This window comes from Octopus sinensis, linkage group LG15 (genome assembly GCF_006345805.1).
Source record: "Octopus sinensis linkage group LG15, ASM634580v1, whole genome shotgun sequence".
Lineage (NCBI taxonomy): Eukaryota > Metazoa > Mollusca > Cephalopoda > Octopoda > Octopodidae > Octopus > Octopus sinensis.
Window position 1 is genome coordinate 7,645,475 of NC_043011.1, and position 6,526 is coordinate 7,652,000.

The 6,526-nt window shown below is 34.1% G+C and overlaps 1 long non-coding RNA gene across 1 annotated transcript in view; it reads left to right on the plus strand.

Annotated features, from left to right (window-relative positions):
• The first annotated feature begins 2,105 nt into the window (after positions 1-2,105).
• LOC118766175 overlaps positions 2,106-6,526 on the plus strand; it is a 36,313-nt gene continuing 31,892 nt past the window's right edge. Inside the window, exon 1 of the long non-coding RNA XR_005002091.1 lies at positions 2,106-2,931. This is a non-coding gene — a long non-coding RNA (uncharacterized LOC118766175). The remainder of the gene's footprint in view (positions 2,932-6,526) is intronic.

A 6,526-nucleotide genomic window follows, 5' to 3' on the forward strand; every position in this document is an offset into this window, starting at 1 on the left:
CAACTACATCAACAATAATAAAACAATAAGTAATTTCTACTTTTTTACTGTTTTGTCACTTTACCACACATGGTCCACCCTCCCCCCCTCTATGTAAAAAATGCTGAAATCAAACAAGCACGTGCAATGTTATAGCGTCGAGATCTTGGAGATAGTCCGGAGCCCCCCTCCCCCCACCTCGACCGCCCTCCACACCATCCTTCCCCGCCACCGTGGTGCCCATTCCTTAGATAGAGTTTACAAAAGAGTAAAAAAGGAAATTGGCGTTTACCTTTTCAAAAACGCACTTGAACATTTAATGTGGTTGTAGTACCACAAAGCCCCCGTCTAAGAAAACGGCTGACCAGCACATGTGATCGAGGGATCAAAATGGTTCGCCTCATACCATCTGTGTCGCTTTCCACACAGAATCGACAGTAAAACCCCCTTTTGTATTTGGTAACACTCGAACGCCAAACCCCTACTACTGCGTTTGACATCTTACAAACACAAAACACACACACACACACACACACACACAATATCGCTTCACACACTTGGGTTTATTTGCTAATTAAATGCGTATACAAAGCAAAAATAAGAAGAAGAAAAAAAGAAGAGGGGAAGTTTCTCAAGACGAAATAAAAGTAAAATGCTAGGTTAGTTCCCTTGTACCTCCACCCCGTGGTCCCATGCTTTTTATTTATTTATTTATTTATTTATTTATCATTTCTTGTTTTTGTTTTTTCTTCATGTGGGTAGTGCGTGCGTGCGTGCGTGAGTGCGTGCATGAGGGAGTGAGCGAGAGAGAAAGCTTCTCCTGTCCCGTCAAATCGAATGTTTGGAAAACTTTGCTATCGACATAGGGGTAGGGCCGCAGGTATGGGGTGGGTGGGGTGGAGTTTAGAAAGTAAACTTTTTTTTTTGACCACAAAAAAAAATGGTATTCTTTTGACACCTCAACTAAAACTTTTTTTTTTCTCTCTCTCTCTCTCGTAGAGGAAGTCTTAAGTTTGGATTATAGATAATAGCATTTCAGAAATCTTGAGCTAAAAATGAGAGATAATGATAATAATATTACTAATAATTAAAACAGAAAGAAAAACAGAAGGAAAAATTCTCAAAAAAAACAAAAAAAAATCAGAGTAAATGTGGCATAGATTGCTCGAGATTATAAATTTAGTTATGATTAAAGTATTATAATTAGTTATCGATTAATACTTGTTAAATATAATCGAAGATATCAATCGATAATTGAAGATATATTTGAGAAAAGAATGGATATTTAAAAAAAAAATTCGAAAGTTTTCTATTTTAAATGCATTTTTTGCCGTTTATGGATCGGAGTTTTATAACAACTAAACGACCGATTCGAGAGAAAAAAGAGAGAATTGCTATTATGATCTGTCATCTCCTTAATATATTTGGAAGAAGTTTTTACAAAGTTCACATGGTTTGAGTAAGCAATAGGCAGTTTGAAGATCCGTCGAATGAGAGTATAAAAAAGAATAATAATAAAAAAAGTAAAAAAAGAAGAAAAAAACCGAAATTCTATTATAATTGCCCTCCCATTCTCACAGCATTCAGTGGAATGTGAAAGTGGCAACTCAAGTGAATGTGGCTCTGTGATGAGTGACACAGTAACTTTGTGATATCACATACGGCGCTTTTTAAAAACTATCTCTCATTCCGAAGTACTTCGTCTAGCAGAGCGCATTCCACTACCACATTTCGAAAGGTTTACAGAATTGTTGCATTAATCTTTATCCATATTAGGACTATTATTGCATCCCATTCCTCCTGGCGACAAAAGGTTTCAGAGCAGGGAGAGAGATGGAATTTTTTTTTAACCCGGCAAACTCGAACCCTCAAATTTAGTGATAGTTATCTCCCTTACCTTCGCTGTTTTAAAATGTTCCTCTGGCGGGTTTTATGAGTGGAGGAAATGATGGTCGTAAAGCGCCGCACCAATCGAGTACACAAACTGTGATTTGCATGCTGTGTTGAAATATTCTTATCTGATTAAAATATGCTTTTCTTTTTCAGCATATATTTCGAATTAAGATCATTTAGGTAATGGAAATAAACTAAGCGAAATCATAAAATGATGTAGTTTTCAAGCTACTTGGAACTCGCCGGTGGGAAAAAGATGAGGGTAAAAATTCGGCGGGAGAGTTTGGCAAGAAATTAGCAATGGTTAAGCGGGTACGGGATATAAAGGCGCAGTAGTGGGTAGCGGCTTTACAACAGAAGTGGGGAAAAAATATAAAAAAATCTTATCATACTGGGCACTCGATAAGGTTGCTTGTTCACTGTTCTCTGTGAGTCTGACTCCGTGAATCCCCATCGTCGACTGTGTTTCTTTCCCACACTTGAACAAAATGGGTTTAGGACCTTTCCATAAAATTAAAGAATAGTGAAATCACTCGAATAGAGTGCTACAAAGAATTCTTTGGCTATTCGGAGCGAATGGGCCCTCAGGAGGCCTGCGATTGCCCATTTCTCAACTCTCCATCCAACCGGAGGCAGCTTTACTAGCCTCGGCGCGGACAAGAAATTATGTTGGTAAAATCCAGAAGAGTTGAAACGCTGACAAAAGAACTGCAGCCAGCTACAATGCACTTCCAAAAACTATAGACCAAAACATTCTCAAATTTTTGACGGCTTAGCAGCTGTCTTCGTCGGGGGGATGGAAATGAAAAAAAAGTTTTAAAAGCAAGTGTATTGTGTGACAGTGTCTATATAACGGCTACTGATAGCCTTTCTTTCTCAAATGCAATTGGTTTTAGTGTTGTGAACGTTCTTGATTGTTCGTTCTCTTGCATGGGAAAGGGAAGATCTCCACCAGCCGTTACGTAGACGGGGTTGCGCAACTGTGGATAAGCTGTTCAATGTCTTCATGGAATTCCTACCCAGTGCGGATTTAGAATTTTTCAACTAAATGGAGAACTGGTAAGTGTTTTGGTTACGAAAGCGTCCGATACAAAATTTGAGACTGCCTCGGGGATAGAGTAGCACTAACGTAAGTGTTCATAGGTGCCTTACTCTTTCTCTCGCGATCTCTTTGCCTCCGCCTAGAAACCTCACCGTTACCTTATGACCTGTTCAAGCATCTATCAAAACCGCAAGGGAATTTTTTCCGTTTATAAATTTTTTTCTTTTTAAAAAATTTCCGTATAATTTTATGGTATTGTTGTTAAATATTTCGATTATTATTTTACAAATGCAAAATATTGTTTGTTGAAATTTTGAAAAAGTTTCTCTTTTTTTCCCTACTTTTTTTTTCGTTTTTTGAAATTAAATGTGTTTGTTGTCTTTAACGGAAAAAAATGTTTTTCTAAATTTGTTTCCTCGAAAATTCACCCCAAATATGATCACTTTTATTCACATCTTTAAATTCCTGATGCAATATATTCTTTTCTCCATATTCTGTAAATAATTTGAGAATTTTATTCCAGCAGGAAGCACGTCAGATAACTAACTTTTGTGGTGAAAAAAAAAATATATATATAAAAAATTATGAATAATGGTGGAATTTTACTTCCGAAAATTTGTCCCAAAATGAATTTCATTTCTTGCTTATAATATCAAATACATCTGCACACATGTCTATATAGCAACATATATACACATATGTGTATGTTAATATATACATAAGCGGATATTTTTTCATTCAACTCTACAGTTCTTGTTTCAGCAATTTTTTTTTTTAAATGACCAAAAATATTACTCTGCTTTCTTCCTTAAACACTATTCCTTGCTCCATCATTTGCAGAATTAGCTAAATTAAAAAAAACAACGGAAATATTAACGCTTCTGTAGCACGTTATAATTTAACATAACCGTAGTATAAGTATTTCACCTTCTATCAATTTGTATGCAAAAAATTCAAAGCCCTAAATAGTTATAGTGTCTCTGAGTAGGTTTAAATTCCTACACAATTCTCTTATTTCGTATTCAAGTAGATGCGTGTTGTGTTAGAATCTAGTTGCTCTGATTGAATCGGTTTTTGTAGGACAGATTGTATGAGTGGCTAAGCTTGATGGGCCGCAAACCCTGGTGGCATGTTATGAATTCAACATTGTTTGAACAAGCCCCAAATGTATGTCAAGGTTTGTATGCACTCGTGATTTAAGTGCATAGTTAGACGTGGCAGTCTGGATGTTATTCGAGTGCACATTATCGGCACGTTCAGTTGCTCCACGCTTTTTTTTCCCATCCGTGAATGAAGTCTGGCGCCCAGTACGCCCGAACAGCTGAATACTATAACTGGCTCTCATTCACTTAGGGAATCGGGCCTAGAACAAAAAATACGCCTCGAAATATAAACCAGAAGCTAACTATATGGCTCACAAAAATCCACTGGTAATTACCATATGACAGTAAGCTAGGACTTGGCAACCGATAGTTTTTGATTCACTTAAATTCTGCCCTATTTTGAGGACCAGAAGAAAAAAAAAAACAAGAGCTTATTCAACTTTCACCATGTGAAGCTGAGAAAAGCGATGAAGGCGGATAAAAGAAAGATAGAAATAAATGGACACATGATACATAGATACATGTGTGTACGTGTATATATATATATGTGTATATTTGCATCAACATTTATACATGTATATACAAGTATACATACATACAAGTATACATACATACAAGTATATATACATACATACATACATACATATATATATATATATATATATATATATCCATAATGATACAATATAAAAGATTTCTAAATTCGAATTTTCTTTTAATCAAACATAATTACTATCTTTTTTTTTTAATGTTGAAGGCAATGATTTATAAGTTTATTTTTTAATTAGAACTTTAATTATGTTTTATAACCAGTTAGATATCTACGTCAGTCTCTTTATTTTCCCTTTTAGTTATAAATGAACAATTTTGTCAGACACTGAGTTTTCTTGTTTCCTTATCTTTACAAAAATACGAACCGTTTACTTCTTAGTTATTCAGGGTTATCCGTGGTTTTGGAGTTTTGGTTTAGTTTAGTTAAAATTGGGAAGTCGATGGTTAAGTGTACGGCTTAATTGCACTTAATGAGACATCAACACACATACATACATACATACATGCATAAATATACACACACATGTATATATATATATATATCAATAATAAAGGGTGAAATTAATTCATTTAGAAATAATCATTAATTTCACCAAGTAGAGTTCGGCATGTAAAAGCCCCATTCAAAATCGTTGCTAAACCTTTAATTACTATATATATATATATATATATATATATATATTGTTTGTTTACTACTTATTTACTTGTGTATAAGTTGCATTATTTTATATTTGGTCTTAAGCGAAAAACAAAGCAAAAAAAAAATTAAACTGGACTGATATTCATACTCGGGGTAAAGCTAAAACTATGAAAGGGAAAAAATTTCAGTAAATTAGGAATGCGACTTATACACGAGTAAATGTGGTAAATCTATTTTCATGCTTTGAGGTTTATTTTCGGGAAAAAAAGTTGGTGAAAGACTCCAAATCGAAGAATTGTACATTTATAATTTCCGTCTCACTGAAGAATATTTGGCAACGATGACCAAGTTTCTTGTTTCTGCGAATTCCTAATAAATTATAACAAGTTTGTGTTGAGAATAACTTAGACTTTTGATCCGTCAAATCTGAGGTGCGGTTTCGCATCTCCCGGAGCAATAAATGACCAGACGGAAAGGCATGAACATCACAAATGCTTGACTTAAACAAATCCCTCTCTGTCAGTCCCAAAACGTTGTTTCTGCGTAAAAAACATAGGTATAAACCTATACGAAGCACGGATTTTGTGGTGGAAGCTGATGAGATGATTCAATCACCACAGTTTCAATACCAGGTTGTGACAGGTTCATATGATCTATGTTGGTAATGTGCCTTCAGAAAGGCATGAATGACTCATCCTCTTACGTTTCTTTCTGTCAATTTTCAGGAATTGTATTTTTGGTGAGAAGTAATAGAGAGGTTCTATCGAAAGTTATGGCAGATAAAGAATATCTTTCTTCAGAGTTTGGTTCATAAAAATGAAATACGTGGTCATGCTGGGGCACCGCCTTGGAGAATTTTTAGTCAAATGAATCGACCCCAGTACTTGTGTTAATTTTTTTTTAAAGTTTAGTATTTATTTTAATAATCCTCTTTTGCCGAACTGCTAAGCTGCGGGGACGCAAACACACCAGCACCGGTTCTTAAGCGTTTGCGGGTAACAAACACAGACACAAAGAAACTTGCATATATATTCACATATATGTGTTTACATTTATGCCTATAATATATACATTTATGCCTATATATATATACATATATATATAATATATATATTATAATATATATATATATATATATATATATATATATATATGAATATATATATATGAATATATATATATATGTATATATATACATATATATATATATATACATATATATATATACAAATACACACATACATATATATATATAATTTATATATACATCTATGCCTATATATATATATATATATATATATATAATATATATATATA